This window comes from Crocodylus porosus, unplaced genomic scaffold (assembly GCF_001723895.1).
Source record: "Crocodylus porosus isolate Cpor-Errol unplaced genomic scaffold, CroPor_comp1, whole genome shotgun sequence".
Classification (NCBI taxonomy): domain Eukaryota; kingdom Metazoa; phylum Chordata; order Crocodylia; family Crocodylidae; genus Crocodylus; species Crocodylus porosus.
In genome coordinates, this window is record NW_017728907.1 from 60,719,064 (window position 1) to 60,739,466 (window position 20,403).

Sequence of the window (20,403 nt, forward strand, 5' to 3'; positions counted from 1 at the left end):
TTTTGGCTGGATTGAAGTTATTCTGTTTCAGTTGCTTCTCACTGTGACCGAATGGGCACTACAAAGAAAAATGCTGTCAACTCCTTGATAAGCAAGCCCCATTTCTCATTCCCATGGTTCTGTCAGCAATTCTGATAGATCTAATCTGTAGATAAAACTCAAAGCTTTTGTAAATGTTTTTTAAATTGTTTAAAGAACTTGTCTCTCAAATTGTTTCAAAAGCTAAAACTCATGGAAAAGTTCATCCACGCTGGCAGCCTTCCTGGACCAACATCTTTATCCTATATGCTACCACGATTAAAAGTTTGGTTGCAAACCATTGATGTGGATTTTTAAAAAAAATTTCACTGAAGAGCCTGCTCTTTTTATGTGCCATTTCTTTTCTTAGGAAGTTAATGCTAGCAGCTTGCTTGCTCTTTTTGAAATGCAAAATGTCTTGGGGCCATTGCACTTAGAAGGTGTTAACTGCACTTAAAACATGAGTGTCCATGTGTTCAAGCAGTAAAACACATGCTAAGTGTGATTGTATTGTAGCAAATGTAGGATTTTTTGCATGAGGAGTATCTCCAGATCCTATTAACATGCTCAACTATTGCCAGACCATTCCACAGAAATAATATGAGCAACTTGAATGGGTACTTTGGGGGACTGCAAACTATAAGTGACAACAGCAAGGAAATGGGCTGTTTCTTGCAGCGCCCCCCTCCATCCCCACACTTCTCTCTGAGCTCAGTCAGCATGCCCCAATGTCATTCTAGTACTACAGCCCACCCCAGGCTCAATCCTGATATTTTCCCCTCACAGAAGGGGCTTAGGTCCTGGGACCAAAACTGATAAGCAGCTGATAGTCAGTCCCAGCACCATCCTGAAACCAATACAAGACTGGTGTGGTGCTGGGGCAGGGACCAACAAACAGGGAGCTGTGCATGTCAGAAATAATAGTAAACATCGTTATGTAACTGCTCAGGACCTGTTCGAACTTCAGTACTGCACAGATTTGACACATACTGAGCACGTCTACACGAGCAGCAGACTGCACAGCTGTTACTACACAGTCATTTAGTGTTTGCTTATGCAAGTACTAAATGACTGCACAGTAACTAGCATTACTGCGCAGTACCATCATTGCACATGTTCAGATGCTACTGCACAGTAGCTCGTTACTGCTGCACAATAGCAGCATGTCACAGCACCTGCCTACGCTGCTATGCAATAGCTCACTGGTACTGTGCAGTAGCATCTCAAGTAGATGTAGGTGTACACTGAGCGTATGTGTGATAAGGCCCTTGGACTAGGATTTCTTGCTAACTAACTTGCTAGAATTGTTTAGTTTGAATCAAAGTAAACCTGGTTTCTGGGCAATAGGCAAACTACTCTTTTGATATTTGCCTGTGGGAGAGAAAAATACCATTAGACAAAACAAAGCGCAAATAGCCAAGAATTTTTAAGCAGAAACGTAGCAGCCCTTCCTTCAGAGGTGAAGATTGAAATAAATAAACCTTTACCTGATTTATGAAAAGCGCATATTGTATATCGAGCGCAATACTTCAGTTACTTATCATTAGTTGCCTAATCTGTACTTACAAATCTCTCATTACAGTAACTAAAATGTAGGATTTTAGGTTCCAATTTAAGAGATTTCACTTGTTTAGGTGAATCTGAATGTAAAAAAGACTGAATTTAACATATTTCACATAATATAACTCAAAGGGAAAGGTCCCTTAAAGAGACTATTGTATGAAGCAGGGGTTAAACTGCATTTTACTAGTTCATGTACCAAAGAATACCATAGAATGCTCATTTAGTCGAGGCTGTAATGTGGTATAGCACCCTTTTTTCCCCGTCTGGGCCATGTTTGCTTTGGGACACAGATTAAGCAGAACCCTAATTAAACAATTATTTACATGTGATATGGATTTATCTGTTAATCTTGTAATGCATATTTACGAACTAGAAATCAATGCTTAGTCATTTTAATGTACTTAGTGCAGACTTTTATAACAATAATGAAAAAAAGCTAAATCTTAATTATTTTATTAGACAGCGTTGTGTATAAATGCATATAACACAAAGGAAAATGAGTCAATTTTCTGCTTGCTGTTCTCATCAGGGTGTTAGCAGTGTGCTCTCAATAGCAGGCCCTAGTCTCTGAAATTCACTTCTGCCAGAAATATATCTAAGCCTCATTCAGGAAGTACTGGTTGACATGTGCCTTTTGCTCAGACCTTTTGTTAGCCACTTAATTTAAAACCCTTAGCACTGAACCTTAAAACTACTCTGCTGTAAGAGGTCAAGGTGTATGGACTTCACTCCATCTCTTCTTTTATTCCAAAGCCTGCATAATATTGTATGCTTGCAATAATGGGAACAGCTGGAGGTTCTGCTATTGGATACCTTGAAGATGAAGATATTTTGTCAGACTTTTAACTCTTCATTATGAGAGTTTCTGGATATATAGCTAGCTTACAGCCAGACAACCAACAGGTAAGACAACCGTTATGCATAACGGTAATATAGTAGTCTCCAAGCCTGTCTTCAGACTGCATGTCACAACTGGCAATCAAGGCAGTTGTATGGTGTCTGTCATCCTTCCCAAATGAATGGTGATTTTTAGTGCTCTCACATGCATTTTGTCCTAGATTTACATACAGGAGTAGAGGAAAAAGTATCTATACCAGTGGGGGCCAGATTTTTGGCAGGCATGCCACAAATTAGTCCTGCATCCTCCCTGAGTGCCACTCTGATCCCCTTTCCCTGCCCGATCTGCTGCTTTGTTTTCTGTTGCATGCCAGAGGTTGGCTACCCCTGATCTATACAATGCCCAGTCCTGTGTCCTAACCTTTAAACTGACCTTTCCAGAAAGGGAGGTAATGATGGTTAGCTTTTCTCATTCTTACTTTAACTGGTTTAGATGGCTATGTCTTTACAGCTTTATTTTATAGTAGGAGGAGAGGATGCACAGCTTCATGTTCTGCAGACTGTGCAGGTGTTCAGTTCCAAATCCAGATTTCTCATAGAGATTAAAGTGGTCCTGGCCCAGAAGGAAATAACCTGCTGGTCAATCTATTCAGTAGAAGACTTCTTAACTACTACTTAAAAAAATTCCAATGAATAAAGAAATGGAATGGGGATATTTAACAAAAAGTCTTTTCTGGATAAAATTTACCCAGAAAAACTGAGCTACAGCCTTTTACTTGTCATCCCCACAGTTACCAAGTTAAGCTGCTGACTGAGGGAGGCAAGCCAGGCAATGAGCTATTGGTTCAAGCCAAATTAGTTCCCTGGATCCCATGGGATCTTAGCTGTTACCAGTAATCCTCCTGCCTTTTGCTTGCTTCCTTTAATGAGAATCTGTCAATTCAGTCAGATTTATTATACTTTTTTCCATTCTTCCATGAAAATTAAATTTGAAAGCCTGCTAAGTACTAAAGATATTACGAGCTTCATTTTATCTGTGTTTGTGGATATTAAATTACCTCAATGCTTTCAGTAATTTTAACTGAGTAAGGTGTATTGATTTCTGTGGCCATTGTATGATAATAGCTTTTGCGCAGAAGCCTGTTAGTCTACCTAGGGTTGTTTGTGTGTTCAGAATGGATAGCTTCAAAATAGATCAAGGAAGATTATTTTTATTTGTTGAAATTATTGCTTTCATAATAACGTAATTGGGGGAGAAGGGTAAATTATGATGTGCCTTGTAACATTTAATGGCTTATTATAAAATTTTTATCTATACCCCCCTTGAAAATGAGAACAGAAGAGGATTCACAAAGTACTCGCAAAACAGCGGTCTTTAGTGTTACTGCTTATAGTGAGGTCAGTGACTGTAGGAAGAAAGGTAAAATGATTATGGAGAGGAGATTTCTCAAGTGTTGAAACTGTTGAAGATGATGCAGTGACAAATAATGCAGTGACGTTATCAAATTAGAAAAATTAATGCAAAGGCAGGAAGTATCTTGATTAAGGTAAGGGAAAAGGGACTCAGACTACATGGGCATAAAGTTTTTATGCAATATTAACTGCCATTAGCAGACTAGTACTCTTGGAGCACTTTCCATATCTTGGCAGCCACCTCCCTCAACAGGCTGCCATCTATGAAGAAGTCCAGCACCACTGCACCAGTGCCAACTTCTTCAAGCTGTGACAATATGTCTTTGAAAACAGAGATCTTCGGAAGTCAACAAAGGTCCTAGTTTATAAGATTGTTGTGCTGACCACCCTCCTCTACTGCAGTGAAGCCTGGACCATCTACCGATGCCACATTAAGACTCTTGAGATCTTTCCAGCAGCAGTGCTTGCATTGAATCCTGGGGATCAAATGGTAGGATAGCCGGACCAACACGAGCATCCTCCATGAAGCTGCATCCGCCAGCATCGAAGCCTCGTTCTTGAGAAATCAACTCCAATGGATGGGCCACTGCATCCGGATCTCTGAGAACCACCTCCCTTGCCAGATTCTCTTCTCTCAACTCTGTTGGCCAATGTTCCAAGGGCAGCCAAAGGAAACAGGACAAAAATGCACTCAAGGTCATCCTCCAGCATGGAGGCATTGACACCAATGGCTGGGAGGAGCAAGCTGCTGACTGTTTGGTGTGATACCACCTGGTCCACCAAGGCACATGCCGCTTCAAGACCCAACAACTTGATACCAAGGCGGAATGGCAGCGGTGAAGGAGCGACAAGGAGACCAACTTCAGGATCCAAATGCCACTCCCCTGCGCGACACCATTCCTCCTCTGCCGAAAAACATGGGCATTCAAAATCAGGCTCCTCAGTCACCTGAGGACCAATCAACCCTGATGGACTTCATCTTTGACTTCAAGGGACTGCCAAAGAGTACTTTTGGTTGAGATTTTGTTCAGTCTCCAGGCAATTATATTCAACTGCACTACCTATGGCTGGGATTTTCAAAGTGCCAGAGTTAGGCACTGAAATCTCATGGACATTCAATAGATGTTGAATGCTTAACTCGTAGGTAGCTGTCCTGTCTTGTATATGTATGGGCCCTCAATACCATAATATTTGCATGCCTCACAGTTGTGTATGTATACTTGTGCTGTGGTAAGATGGTTCTATTATATCTCGCCTTGGCTGAGAAACTCAGCAGCCATCTCACAACTAAGCCCAATCGGGATCCTAAAACTTAGGTGTTCCCAAGCTGCCTGAGGGGCCTGATTTGTTAGACGGACTCAGACCACATCTAATTCAAATTAACAGGGTTCCATGGACAAGGCCCCAGCCACCTCATTGGGTAAAATGCTGAAACAGTTGTGTCCCTTCTTTCTCATTTCTGGCCCTACAAATCTTGACTTGCACACCTCCATGTGTTGTATATGGAACTTAAGTGGCTAATTCAAGACTGTGAAATCTTAGTAGCACTGATACCCAATGTCACAACACACATGCAAGTGCCTTTGTGGACCTTGCTCTAAGTGACTTGGAGACTTCACTTCAGAAGTCTGGTAGAGGGACTTGGTCTCCTGAATTCAAGAAAAGTGCAGGAATCACTGGACCACCTTTCCTTCTTCATCTTTGAAAATCCCAGCCTACATATGCAATAAATAGTAGACTTCATTTCTGTACATATTTTCAGACCCATAGGGAGTCCTACAGGCTGGATGACCTGTCCCCATAGCCAGATCTGGCTTGCACTTAAGCACCCAGGTCTACGTCATAATGCATGCCTGGGACTGTCATGACCCCCAGATCACCGGAGATGTGACCAGTGCATGTCTAGAAGTGCCAGACAGATAATTGTTTGATATGTTCTGTCAGGTCCATTCATATTGCCCCAAAATGTATACAAAAGAAGCAATGATATGATCCAATTATGCAAAATGACATTTCTGTTTTATTTATTTAGATTACAGCCATGCTAACAAAAGTGTTTCTCCAAGTATAAGCCAAAATATATTACAGTTGTGATGTCAGCTGGAAAACAGTGATAACTGGAGAGTAGATGCTTTTTCTTTTCCATGAAAACAAGAAAGATGTGTAGAATTCACTGTGACGCATTTATAAAGTGTTTTTATATCTCAAAAGTAGCACGGTTACATTGCATGACAGTTTCTATGGAAACCTTTTCATACTGAGTAGCAGAAATTTAAGGTGCCAGTGGGAAAGTTTAACTTGCTTTGCATCTTTGCTTCCAGGTTTCCATTTTTAATAAGTTGTTACATTTTTTGAGGCAAAAGACCATCAAATATTTTTTCTACTGTCTGAAAGCACTTGAAGTACTGGCTAGTTGTCAGAACCAAACAACTCATTATTGAGATGTGAGACCCACTAGCCGTATGTCTCAGTGGATGTATCTATACCTTTGAATAATATGGGAGCAGTTTACTCTCGAGAGTAAACTCTCCTGGGCAAGCATGTGCACATGCAGTGACATGGAAGCAGATTTGCTGCTCCTAGCAGCAGACTACTTCCATTCCCTGCAGTCCTGCAAACCAGCCCCTGCAGCAGCCAAGGAGAGCAATGCCCCAGCCTCGGCCAGGAGACGGCTGTTTCTTAGCCCTTGGGCATTGCTCCTCATCTCCTAGTGCCAGCTCTGCAGTGATGGGGCCAGCACTGGGAGATCTTTAATTTATCTCCCAGCATAAACCCTGCAGTTGCAAGACTAGGGCTGGGAGATTCTTATCTCTCAGCATCAGTCTTGCAGTTGCAGGGAAGGTGCTGGGACATTAGAATAAAGATGCTGGGATTAGGTGCTTGGAGATTAGGATAAGGATCTCCCACCACTGGCCCTTTAACTGCAGGGCTTAGGCTGGGAGATCAGGATCTCCCAGTGCTGACCCCACAACAGCAGAGCTGGCACTGGGAGATAAGGATCTCCCAGCTTTGGTCCCACAACCATGGGGCTTTGGCTGGAAGATAAGGATCTCCCAACCCTGGCCCTGCGATTGCAGAGTTGGGGCTGGGAGCTCCCTGCTGCCAGGAGAAGGGGGGCATTTTCCCTGCCCAGACTCTGGTGGTGGAGCCCACCCTGGCAGCAGGCAGTTTCCAGGGCAGGGAGCAATCTTCTGCCCCCTGCTGCTCGGGAGCACATTTGCTCCCTGTCAGAGTTACTAATGCACAGTTACTAATCACAAATAAATATGCCAGTAGTATTTGCAGGTAGCAAATTTACTCACGATTACAGCCAATTACTATGCAGTAAGCATTTGCACATGTAGACACAGATGCTTACTGTGCAGTAGTTAGCTCTAGTGTACAGTAAAGCATCTTGTGTAGACACATCCAGTATGTAATACAGCAGCTTTAATAGGAATGCATTGCAGCAGGGGTGTCAAATTCATCCCCTGCCCCAGGTCAGATCCGGACTGCAGAGCTTCTTCAAGGGCAAATCCAGCCTAAGGGATGACAGCAGTACCAGCCTCAACTCCAGCCTGAAGCAGGTGGGTGGCAGTAGCTCTGGGCCCCCTTGGTGCACACAGCAGCAGCTCCAGCTCCTGCAGCATGTCCCATACTAGAGCTGGAACTCCTGACGCGAACACATCTTGTGTCATAGCAGCAGCATCCGGTTCTGGCACGGCGCACACTATCATGACAGCTCCAGCTCCAATTCTGGCATGGAGCACAGAATCATAGAAAGTTAGGGTTGGAAGGAACCTCCAGAGGTCTAGTCCAGCATTTCTCAACTCGTGGGTCACAAGAATATGTGAAAGGGTCACAAACAAACTTTAACAATGGATTCTACTTTAAAGGGAAAAAACATGGGAAACTGGCTTTTCCCTTGCAGGCTGTTAGAGTTCCAGTCTGCAAGGGGCTGTTTGGGGGCCCCCAAGCCTCACATACCCACACCTTGCCCCACACACTGGGTGGGGGCCAGTGGGTTGGGAATGAGGGGCAACCAGCCATCAATGTCTAAAAATGAGTCCTGGTACAAAAAAGGTTAAGAATCACTGATCTAGTCCAACCCCCTGCTCAGAGCAGGACCATCCCCAACTAGATCATCCCAGCCAAAGCTTTGTCTGGCCAGGTTTGGAAAACCTCCAAGGATGGAGGTTCCATCACGTCTCTGGGGAACCTGTTCCAGTGTTTTACTTCCCTCCTAGTGAGAAAATTCTTCCTCATATCTAACCTAAACTTTGCTTGCTGCAACTTGAGACCATTACTCCTTGCTCTGTCATCTGCCACCACTGAGAACAGCCCAGCTCCACCTTCTTTGTAACCCCCCTTCAGGTAGCTGAATGCTTCTCAGTCTCCTCGTCTTTAGACTAAATAAGCCCAGTTCCCTCAGTCTTTCCTCATAAGTAGTGTTCCACATTCTCAGTTTTTATTGATTTTTTTTTTTTTTTTTTTTGGGTAATAAATTCCCTGGCTTGTTTGGGGTTTTTAAGTAATTCAGTTTTTACTGATTTACACCCGTTTTTCAGTTCAAATCCCTGTTAACTGGCATGAATGGCCCATACAGAACCCACATAAATGAGGGGTAACCTGTGTATTTTTTAGTATGCTAACAATTCATACTCGTGTTTAAATGGTTTCTACATTTATATTACAGAAAGAAATAGTTGTACTCTCCAGAAGTTACCACCATCCTTCTGTTGCAACTCCCTATGGTAGTATCCATGAATGAGGATTTTAAAAAAGAAAAATTACGTCCAACTTTTGTCCAATAATATTTATTTTTCTTAAATTTTTTTTGTGTAAAAACTTAGCTTTTTATAAACTGATTTTGAATTATTAAGAAAAAGAACAAAGAACAGTAAGGTTAGGCTAAACTTTTTATATACAAAAATAATTTTTGTGTTCCTTCAAAACTAATATTTTTTTTCTAGAAATCCTGGTTCGCATAGGTTTGCATGGTTTTCTTGAGTGTATCCTCACTCACGTAGAGCCTCTTGCTCTCTTGGCTGTAGTCATTTTGAAAATAAGCATTCTGTATCCACTGATCTGGGGAAATACACTCAAGAGCTTGTCGTGCAACTTTAGTAAAGTTGGGAAGTGTGTCTTGGTGGGTATTCCAAAAAGGCAACACATCCAGCTTCACACTTCCAGGGATAGGCATGTTCATGTAGGTAGTGTATTCACTTTTAAGATGAGAAATTTCTCTTTGGTGGCAAATGGTTGATACGCTCTGGCATAGTGGTCATAGTCTGCTGCAAAATTCACTTTGAGAAAGGGGTTCAACACCTGAATGACATTCCAAAAAGAATCTTCGGTGCCAAACACTTTGGGGTTCAAATTATGAGTTACAGTTGCCTGCCATTGTTTGCAGAGAACAGTGTTGAAGTCTTTGAAAGCTTTTTTGGTTCTTCCATGTTCCAAGGTTGAAAGGATTTCAAGAAACAATTGCGTTTTCTCACCAAATGTTTCTGTTGCACCTTTTGTGTTCAATTCGGATGATATTTTTGTTGTTGGTACATGGTGAACTGCTGTATTAGAAAATGTCATGTTGGCGGCAGCATGGGCGAACTCCAGTGCTTTTCACATTTCAGACAGCGAATTCAAGTTCTCAACAGTGAACGTGACCTTGGTGCGTAGAATCTGGCGGTCACTGAGATTATTTGCCTGTTTCTTCTGCTTTAGCACCAACAAACTCAGGGTGATCAAAATACGCATTACCACAGTCCATGCCTTATTTACATGACATGTAGCCAGGCAGAAACTCATCCACCGATGTGGCACAACAGGAGTTGGTAACCAGTTGTCAAGTTTGCAGTAGTCTTGCACTTTATAAAACAAAGCCTTCAGCTTGTTTGCATGTTTGAAAACAGCCCCAAATCTAACAACAAAAGATTTTGTGTCTCTCATTTCTTCACTAGCTGTGGCTGGTGATAGTGCCACAAGAATTAAATGAACAGGGCAAATAACTAGCATTAGCTCTGGTCTGTGATTGAGTTTTATCTCCTGTGAAAACTTAGCCATATAGGAGGCAGACTCTAGAGCTGGCCACATTTTCCCAAGTCAGTTGGTACATCTCTAACATTGCATTTATTGCTGCTTGGATGCTTGGGCAGTCAGTAAATGGGATGAATGTCACATCTGCACAAAACAATGCATGTTTTTTGACTTTGAAATCAAAAAACGAAAACAAAAGGCCAAGAATCGGGCAATCCAACACATCAGGGGATCAAAAATCAAACTAGACACCACATTTCCATTAATTCTTTCAATCACTTTAGATACTAGAGCTTCCTCATTTTCTCTGAGGTACTTAAGAGTGAGGTTGTCTGCATTAGGCAGAGTTTTTGCTGCTTGACAGTACTGCCATGGTTCCTCTGTAAGAAACAGTGGTTCCCCAACAAAACAAAGGGCACACACAAATTCATTAACACAGTCTCTAGTTTTTGGGGGTTGTTTTGTTTTGTTTTAAAACTCTGTAACCTTCTCACTCAATTATAGGATTTAGTAGATTTGGGGGAATTTAATAAAATATTCTTGAAGAGTTTCTAGTCGTCATTCACCTTTTTTAAAATATATATATTCTTTTCAAATAAGCTGTTTTAGTTCATGATTATGTTCAGCTTTTAGAAGCTAATCCTTTAAATGCACTGAATGCATGTAGTACTGCTTTGGACTTTATTCTGTTTCCATGTACAAACTGTATTTACTTGAATATAAGGAGAATACTTATCTTATGACCCTGAGGGTTAATATTTCTTCCCCGTCTCGTTTCCTCTGATCCTGAATTATGACCTATGAGTTTGGTTTGTTTTATGGTATCTTGTTTGGAGATTCCTTCTTTATTTCTGCTGAGTTAAAGTATAAGTTTTCAAACTGATTTGTTAATGATATGTTTTAACCAATAACTCTGTGATTCCCAAAATAGACATATTTTATTTTCAGTACATTGACTTCCTCTGAATGGTTAGTTACTTCACAAGTTGCAGTTCTTTCATGTCCTTGCAAATGTGTGTTGCAAATCAAGTATGGTATGCATAGAAAACCATAAACAAACAATAGAGGGCTGACGGACATTTTAATGGTTGACTTTTAGTGCTACTGTATGTAATGGGTATCGTTGCTAGAACCAAAATTGCTGTTTATTTGCAGACAATTTTCTTGTTTCTATGTTATTAAATTGGTAACTGAACCTTGCTGTTAAACCCAATGTTAGATTAAGTACTTGCAATCTGATGCATTTTCTTCTAACCACTGAGTGGGTTGCTGTGCCAAATTTAACAGCTACCAGGTTCCATTCAAAGTAGATTTTCAGTTGTGTGAAAAGTGACCCCCCCCCCCCAAATACAAAATTTTAATCTGCTCAGCACCTTTATAGAGGAAAGACACAGCAGTGTGTGTTTTTCATCATATATTGAAGAACCTGGAGAATACTAATGAATATGTACTAACTACTTGCTAGCATGACATATAGGATACATAGACTAGGGTGTAAGCCAATGAAAAGCAGTAATTCATTGACTAGGCATGCCTGCTTGAATCATGTTACTAAGTGGATGCCAAAGCAATCTGCTGGCTATCTGGCCATGGACAGAAAGGAAGCTCAAGTATATGGCTTAAGACAATGGTCACCGATCCACTGATAGATCTTGGAGCCTCTTGAAGCCAATCCAAGGCTGGGATGGGGGGCTGTGTGCATGCGTGTGCGTGCCCCAGCACAGCAGGTCAGTCTGGGGGGGAGGGAATGCCCAAGGGCTAGATCGAGGTCCCCACAGTGAGGGACAGTGCCGCAGAGGCAGGAGCAAGGGGTAAGTTAAGTGGGGCCCCAGCCAGGTGGGATTCACCTGCTGGGGAGCTTCACCCCCAAATAATTTTTTTCTCCATCTGCCCTCCCCTCCTCCCTCACCACAGATTTACCTGCTAGGCGGGGGGAAGTGGAGGCACACGGTAGATCTTGGGTTGTTTTTAAATGCCAAAGGTGATCTACTTAAAAAGACTGGAGACTACTGGCTTAAGATCTGATCCGTGGACCTGAGTCTAGGCTGATCATGATTGCAATTCCTTGGAGCACTAAACATTAATCAAATTACTCCCTGAATTACAGTAAGCTTACTGGCTTAAAACATGCTGCTTCATCACCCTGTGGTATGTCTGCCAGTCACAGTTGTCAGAATTCTAAATAGCAAGTTGTTGTCAAGTACTCCTCGCTGAACTATATCCTCACTCTACAATAACAAAGTGGGCCTTATTGAGCCTAGACAGCAGATTCAGACAAATTTAAAAAACAGAGGTTTCATTTTTAACGTTAAAAAAGAATAACGTTGTGAGGGACCACTATTAAAAAAAGAAAGGATTGAGTGCCTGAACAGCCTTTAAAAATTCTGGGTAGCTTAAGGCATAAGTGTGTATAAGGATATAAAACTTTTTAGTGGGAAGTGGACTATAATAACAGTACTCTATATCAAATGTCCTTGTTTTCCAAGGAGGGGAGGTAGCTTAATAAACACAAAGAGAAGTAGACAAAGACAGGGACAACTCTCATACATTTATTTGCTTACACAGCGCCCAAGAATACCTTGCCTGATTCTGGTGATTAATTAACTAATAACTTGGGTGATTCATTTGATCACCAGTTAATTTATTAAAGTAAATTTGTTTTCCACTGATCCTAAAATTGTAATTGCCCCCATTCTGCAACATTTTTTTAAGTGAAAATGCATAAGAATATTTAGAATTTTTGGAAGAAGCTCTGTCAGATTTAGTTGGAGCTTTTGGCACTTACAGGACATTGTGTAAGTCAGTGGTGCTCAACATTTTTGGCTTGCAGGCTGGATGAGCAGTGTCAGATCTGTCCATGGGCCTTATCCTGTCCATGGGCCAGATCTGAGGTGTCGTGCTAGCCCAGCCAAGGCCAAATGTGCAGACATGTGGGGCTGGGAAATTTGGCTGTGTGGAACTGGTAGCAGTGATAATTGCCAGTGTGCCCCAACTGCCAAATATTTGCACCCACAGGCCAAATTACATGGGCTAAATTACATGGCTCTGCACACTGAATATGGCCCACCAACTGGTGGTTGAGCACCCCTGGTGTAGGCCATTTGCATTTGTGGGATAAATATGTAGGTTGGCTCCTGCATGAGTCTGTTTGCATTTTTGACTATGCAGATGTGTAAGCAAATAAATATATTTGAGCTGTCCTCTCTTTGTCTACTTCTTTTTGTGTTTATTAAACTACCTCGCCTCCTTGGAGAACAAGGAATTTTGCAATGGAACTGGACTGTAATAACAGTACTCTCACTAAAGTTTTATATCCTTCTGCCTCAAGCTAGCCAGAATTTTTAAAGGCTGTTTAGGCATTCAGTCATTTCTTTTTAATAGTGGTCCCCCACAAAGATGAGAACTTGAAATATTTATGGCCGAGATCTCTTCAAAGATATACAAGTACAGTCAAATTACTCTACAGCCTAGCAAGGTTTGCTTAGTAAAGCAATGAGAAGAAAAATGCTGCAAAATCAGCTCATGAAGGAAAGGAAGTTACCCATAATTAATGGGGAATCTAAGTGAGACACAAATTAATCAAACTGCCACAAAGTGGTGTGTGTGTAATAGCTTCATGTAACAATCCTACCCAATTTGCAACTTGCAAATTTGCAACTCCAGTTTTAACAAATGATTGTTTATTTTTTAAAGTTATTTTGCAACTGTGTATAATTGTAAAAGTACCTTAGGAAATAGAAAAATTCTCAGAAAGCAAAGAAGAAATAATTTAAAGTGTCCACAGTTTTTAGAACATTTCCCGTATGTGGCTGTCTGATGACAAAGGAGTGTAACAGGGCTCTGGAAGAAGAAACGTGGTGAGTTTGCTCATTAGAGATGGACGCAAAGCTAGCTGACATCATCCTGCGACGGGCTGTTTTAAAGGCATCTGAAACCAGCGGTGCTGGGGACATCCCTGACTGGTTCATATGGCTGGAAGGACCTATAAAAAGGTAACAACAGAGAAGGTAAGAGCCCCCAGAAAGAGGGCTGCAGGGCAACCGAGAGGGTTGTGACAGTCTACATGAAGGTGTAGAGCTCTATGGACTGAGACAGCTGTGGAACCTGCGGCAACACAGCCATGCGGCCACAAGGTAGCCGAATGACAGAGAGAAGGTACTGGGGCCGGACAATCAGCGGGAACCAGGATAAAGAGGGTCCTCATGGTGTCTGTGACCCTGCTACCTGGAGAGTCTACAGGAGGAATAAGAGACTCTGAGAGGTGAATCAAGGGTGGCAGATGCCCCTATAAGGCCCTAAAGACTACTGAGGGGCCCTGTTGTGAGGAACTTGGAGATATAGGAATAGACAGATCTCCAGAATATGGACTAGTCAGGCATGGACAGGATATAAGGGGTGTTGGAGTCCAGCAATGGAGGCCAGTACACTGTGCACCTATCATCCCATGTGAGTCGCTGATTTTCTTTCTTTTGGTACATTCTTTACTTTCTCCCATCAAGGCATGGCAGGCAAGTCCAAGGAGGGATGATGTCCCACATGAGCACAAATATTAGGAAGGTCTCCTGTAACAAGGATAGAGAGAATGAATCATGTGCTTGGAGAGAATGAATAATATGCTTATTTATACCCATTTAAATGTCAACAGGCTGCTACTTGTCTACCACCAGAGTCTCAAGAATCAGCTCTCTCATTCTAAATACTATTGATTTGAACAATCTCATCCTACCTGAAAATGTACATCCTTTATTTTAGATGAACAAAACCGAATTTGGGCAGACCAACTGGCTTTACAATTCCACTGTGATGTAAGTGGGCTTGATTGCAATCGTCTATCAGGTCCCCAATCCCAAACAATTTTTCAGCATGCTGATATTATCACTAGAGGTGGGCCCAAACACCACTGACCTCTGCATGATAAACTTGAAGCCAGATCCAAGCACAACACAGATACATGCAACAAAGTAATATAAGAAAATAAAAAGAAATGGTTAAATACAAAATATAGAGTAAGTGACTAGGTAGTAGTCCTGCAAAAAAAAAAAAAAATGATTTGCTGGGTCCTGTGGACCACAAATTGATTATCAGTCACTGATGTGCTGGTGTTGCAAAATAAAAAGTAAATATTCTGAGATGTATTGGTAGGACTGTCATATATGTAACTTGGGAGTGAAATACCTGTTCTATTTGGCCCTGGTAATGTCTTAGCTGAAGTACTGCGTGTAGCTTTGGTACCACACTTCAAAGATGTAGATAAGTTAGAGCCAGGTGAGAACAACAAAAATAACAAGAGGTAAGACGATATGACCTATAAGGAAAGGATGAAAGAAACAGTGTTGTTCTGTCAAGAAAAGGGAAGACTGAGGGGCTACATAATATGACTCTTCAAGTATTTCAAAAGGTTTTATTAAAAAGACAGTGATTCACTGTCCTCCATGTCCACCAAGGATAGGATAAAAAGGAACTGGCTTAGCTTTCAGGAAGGGAGACTTAGGGTTAGACAGTATGAAAATATTGTAAGTATGAAGACAGATAAGTACTGGAGCAGATTATCTAAAACGCATATGAAAGTTAATATCTTGGAAGATTTATAAGAGGTTAGAAAAAATGTTGTCACTGATGGACTGTTTACTTGTTTCTCCCTCAAAGCAAGAGGCCTGCCTGAACTATTGTGGTCACCTCTGGCCCTACTTTTCTATTATTCTATGATTATACAAAAATAAAGCATTTTCCAGAATAAAGCATTTTATTACAGCAATGTCCAATCCTGCAAAGACTGACCCATGTGCAAAATGTTACTCGCAGGAATAAGTACAATGGTTAAACTTGCACATACAAGTCTTCACTGGAGTGGGCCCAGAATGTAAATCTATTGAAAATTGAACATTTCATAAAATAAGACATTAAAATTTCTATGCTTATACAAAAATCTTAACAGTCCTCATGATCAAGCCTTCTGAATACAACAGGCTTAAAATAATCAGAAATAGTAACATAGTTTATTAATCTTTATCTGTAAGACATAGGCCTTTATATTTGTGTCTTTAAGCAAGAAAATGCATACATTTTCTGAACTATTAAGTAATAATAGTGCACTAAGTTCTGAAGACATGACTTTTATTCAACCATTACAACAAAGCTATATAGTTTGAGACGTTTATTTTACCGTGGCACATTAAACTGTAATTACTTCAATTCAAACACTCTAGCAGCCCATTAAAAAGCCAATGAGAGGCTGTTTTAGGGAAGGCAATCATTATATGCAGGATTAATTGTCAAGAACACTGGGATGTACTAAAAACAGAGTCTACCTTCTAATTGGAAGGATGCTATTACTGACCTCAGTAATTTAACAGCTCTCAAACTGTGAGTAGTTTGATTTAGTTATGTGACATATATGGTTTTGTTAAGGAAACAGATTCACAACTCTTAATGGTAATAACATAACCTGGGAATTCATTTTTCTAACAGAATAAAGAAGTTTTTTCAGTATTTTTAGCAGAGCTATCAACTTTCTCCTGATTGAAGAAATGCATTTGCTAGTTGTCAAATACATGATTTGTCCATGATTCCAGAAAAGAATAGTTATAATCAATATTTTCATTTAATATATGGTAAAGATAAGTCTTCTGCCTGGTAAAATGTCCTCATGCATGGTAAAATTTGAAGAAGTTGAGACTTTTCACTGGTAGATTATTTTCTCTCTCCTGAGAAATGTATAAAATATTGGATCCATCTGTTACTGCAACTAGCTTTATATTACCTACAAAGACCATGGGCTAACCTGTTGCCAGAAGAGCCTTTCTAAACGTATTTTTCTATTTTCTTTTCTTGTAAAAGCTACTATAATATGAAAAATAATTTTTAAATCTTCAAACATAATAGAATGTGTATATGAAGTCTGTATTAATCAACTGGTGGTAGGGAAAAAACTGATATTAAAATGTCTCTGTGATATCTGGGGAACACTACTTTCAAATTAAATTCTAAAGGGGCATGTGTTAAGCAACCTCTTGCACAGGAATATTTAAGATGATATTTGCTACATAAATTCTCAGTGTAAAATCTAATTAATTTGTTTCCATGTCTTGTTCTAATAAGCAGACATTGCAAATATTGTCTAACAAGTGATATGTACAGGCAATTGTAACATTCCTGTAATAAAAGTATTTAGATTGGAAAAGAGCACTAACTTGTTTCTACTCGTCCTTCAGACTTTTGATTTCCAAGCATAATTTGATGAAAGAGAAATAACTAAATTACCTGATAAAAATTCTACATTAAGTTTAAGGGACAGTAACCTAAACCTGTTAGCCCTTCTTGTTTGTTTTTTGAATCAAAACATTCAAGAGAAGAACAAGTTCTGTGCTTTTTTTCTTGAGGTTCTTAAAAATAATTTAAATCCATCTGAGAGTAATTACAGGAGTAAATAAGGCCACAGATGTTTAAGAATTTTAACTTAGCAGAATTTGGTCATGTTTTTCTTCCATAATTGATGATCCAGTCTTTGTTTTATAATGAACTGTTACTGAGAAAGACTTGCACGTTAGGGCTGTACAAAGCTTTGGTCCCTGATTCGATTTGGTGGAGATCTGGTCCAATTCGGTGGCCGAATCTCCAGAGCTGAATCAGATCAGAAGACCCTTTAATTTCTCTGAATTGATTTGGAGAGGTATCCAGAAGTACTTCTGGTCCACTTCTGGGTTTGCCGCGAAACACGTGGGGGGGCCCCCCCGTGCTCCTGTGGAATGCTCCATCCGTCCCAGCATTGCAGTGTTCACGAGCCATGCCTGGTACCTCAAGGTATGTAGGAAAAACATTTAAAGCTATGTCTGTGGCCAAATGGCTGATTCTCTCAATCGGCATTGAATCTTCAGATTTGGATTCAACTGACTCGAATCAGGGACAGTGATCTGAATCAACGAATCGAATCACTGTCCCCAATTTAGGCTGAATCTGAATCGAATACAGCCCGTTTTGCACACCCCTATTGCATATGCACTTCAACTCAAAAGAGTCCTTTTAATACTAACACTTTCCAGGCTTAATTTTCTACTGCCGTATCAGCACATCTACACATCACTGTTTGGCAGCGTTGCTACAGCACTGTGCTTTAATACTTCCTTTTGGCAGTATGGGCAATTACTGCGCCACACATGCAGCGCACAGGTAAATTTTACTGCTATGTCACCATGATCACATGTAGACACGTGTGATTGCTACAGTGACATAGCGAGTTGGTACACTGCCATAGGGCAATGTGCAAATGCACCCTATGTGTTTATACAGTCATTTAAATGTGTTTCCTTTGTAAAGTGTTGCCAAACTGAATTGACCCCTCATTTTATACTGGTGGCAGTGATGAACAATTAAGTTTTTATGGGCATAAATGGCTATACAAGTATAAGAATGAAAGTGGTGACTTTTCCACAATAAGAAGCGAGTTATTTGAACTAATAATTGCCTAGACTGGAGAATTTATAGCAAGCAAAAAAACTTTTATAAGTGAACTGTGGCGCAAGTAGGAATTCCCTAGTGTAATGGAAACCCAGGTATCTCTTGTATATATTTATACCTGTCTTTAGGTTTCTGTATTGAGCAGTAACTGATGCAGTATTTATAACTATTTACATGAAACTTCTTGTGGTTCCCCCCCTTTCTTATATTTTTACACATTATGAAACTTTCCAGAGCTTGAAAGCCTCCCTGATGTGACAAACTTCTCTCTTCCAAGTTTCTTCTATTGCTTTCTGCTGCCACCTTAATAGTATACTTCCCATCCTTGAACCCTGTTTTAGCTGTTGTCACCTTTATGCTACTCCTTTTCCACAACATCTTTCAGATGTAGGAAACAATATTCCTGATAGGTAAAAAGTCTAATAAATGCCTTATTCAACAACAACACTGGCCCTTTTGAGAAATCCTGCATGCACATGATTTACCCAGTTCAAAGGGTGCATCTGGTTTTCAGTATAAAACCATCCTTTTTACCCAGGATTTCATTTGAGCTGCTATATATGAAGAGGCTAAGGCTCAGATCCCTAGGAGGTTTTTAACTACATAGTTCCTTTTTAGGTACCTCATTTTCATTTATTTCCAAAGGATGTTAGGCACTTCACTGTCTTTGATTTGGCCCTAAGTATATGAAGATTTAGTAGCTCAGATGGGACTAAAAATCCAAGATCCCTTTAGTTCCACCTTCCCATCAAAAGACATGGCTTTCTACAGAGAGAAACCAGTTACCGGAATTTAAATCTTGGTAGGCAAAGGCAGCAACTTGCGTAACTAGGAGTCTTCCTTCCCAGAGACTTTTTTTTGTCATAACGTTGTGACTACTCAGACGGGTGACTTTTTCTGATAACTTTCCATGTTGATGTTTTATCTTTATCAGAGATCTATCTGAATTTGGCACCTATCTTTCAAAAGGACCTCATGTCCTTCCTACTTCCTAGTAATTCCAGAAAAAAAATCCTTACTAGCAGTAATGAACTAGAAATACAAACTTTCATTTCTACCCAGGAGAACTTTGACCATCTTTTCTCCGATGCCTGATGAAGGGTGTTGGTGCCTGAAAGCTTTGCAATTAAAGAATTTTTTTTTGCAAAAATCGTGTTGGTCTAATAACATACCATCTCTACCACGAGTCCTGACTGCTTTTTCCTCTGACCAATACGGCTACAACCCGGATCCCCGACTAGCACAATGGCATTCATTAGACAGGACTGCTCAGTTCCCCAAAAAAGGAGGAGGTGCAGGTGGAGGCAGGATCTTGCGGCGGTCATGCAGCTCTAATAACTTTTCATGTTAATAGCTTATTTTTTTATCAGAGACCTTGCTGAATTTGGCAACTATCTTTCAAAAGGACCTCATTTCCTTCCTACTTCCTAGTAATTCCAGAATAAAAATCCTTACTAGCATTAATGAACCAGAAATACGAACTTTCATTTCTACCCAGGAGAACTTTGACCATTTTTTCTCCGATGCCTGATGAAGGGTGTTGGTGCCTGAAAGCTTTGCAAATCAATAATTTTTTTTGTTGCAAAAAAGTCTTGTTGGCCTAATAAAAATAATCTCCACTACGTCTATCATCACTACGATGAGTCCTGATAGCTGTGTTGGTCTAGAGAGAAAGGCAACAACCTGGATCCCTGACTAGCAGGATAACAGACACGGTTCTTTGGGTGAATTAGACATCTTTTATTAGACCAACTTAAATAGTTGGAAAAGAATTTTTTTTAGCAAGCTTTCGGGTTTAAAAACCCTTGGTCAGGCTGAGCACTTCCTGGATGAAATGAAGAGTAAATACCTGACTTAGGATGGCAGTCATTACACAGAACTGCTCAGCTCCCCCCACAAGAGATAACAGACTCATGTGGGAAGTTAAAACACGGGCGGAAAATGTAAAGTCTTTCCTCAAGATGTACCTGGTGCAACAGGTCCGCTGAAAGCCCGATTTGGTAACCGGAGCTGCCGGTCGAAGGGGGCGGTCGCGGTTTGCTCTGGGTCTGGTTTCCGTCGCCAGAGGAGCGCCCTGCCGCGCGCAGCGGGGACACCGGGCGG

The 20,403-nt window shown here is 40.7% G+C and overlaps 1 long non-coding RNA gene across 1 annotated transcript; it reads right to left on the reverse strand.

Moving 5' to 3' along the window:
- Positions 1-13,257: 13,257 nt before the first annotated feature.
- On the reverse strand, positions 13,258-20,396 carry LOC109307644. The gene is made up of 3 exons (XR_002100334.1): positions 20,268-20,396; positions 14,281-14,408; positions 13,258-13,828 (listed from the first exon to the last, which is right to left on the reverse strand). It is a non-coding gene; the product is annotated as an uncharacterized LOC109307644 (long non-coding RNA).
- Positions 20,397-20,403: the final 7 nt, after the last annotated feature.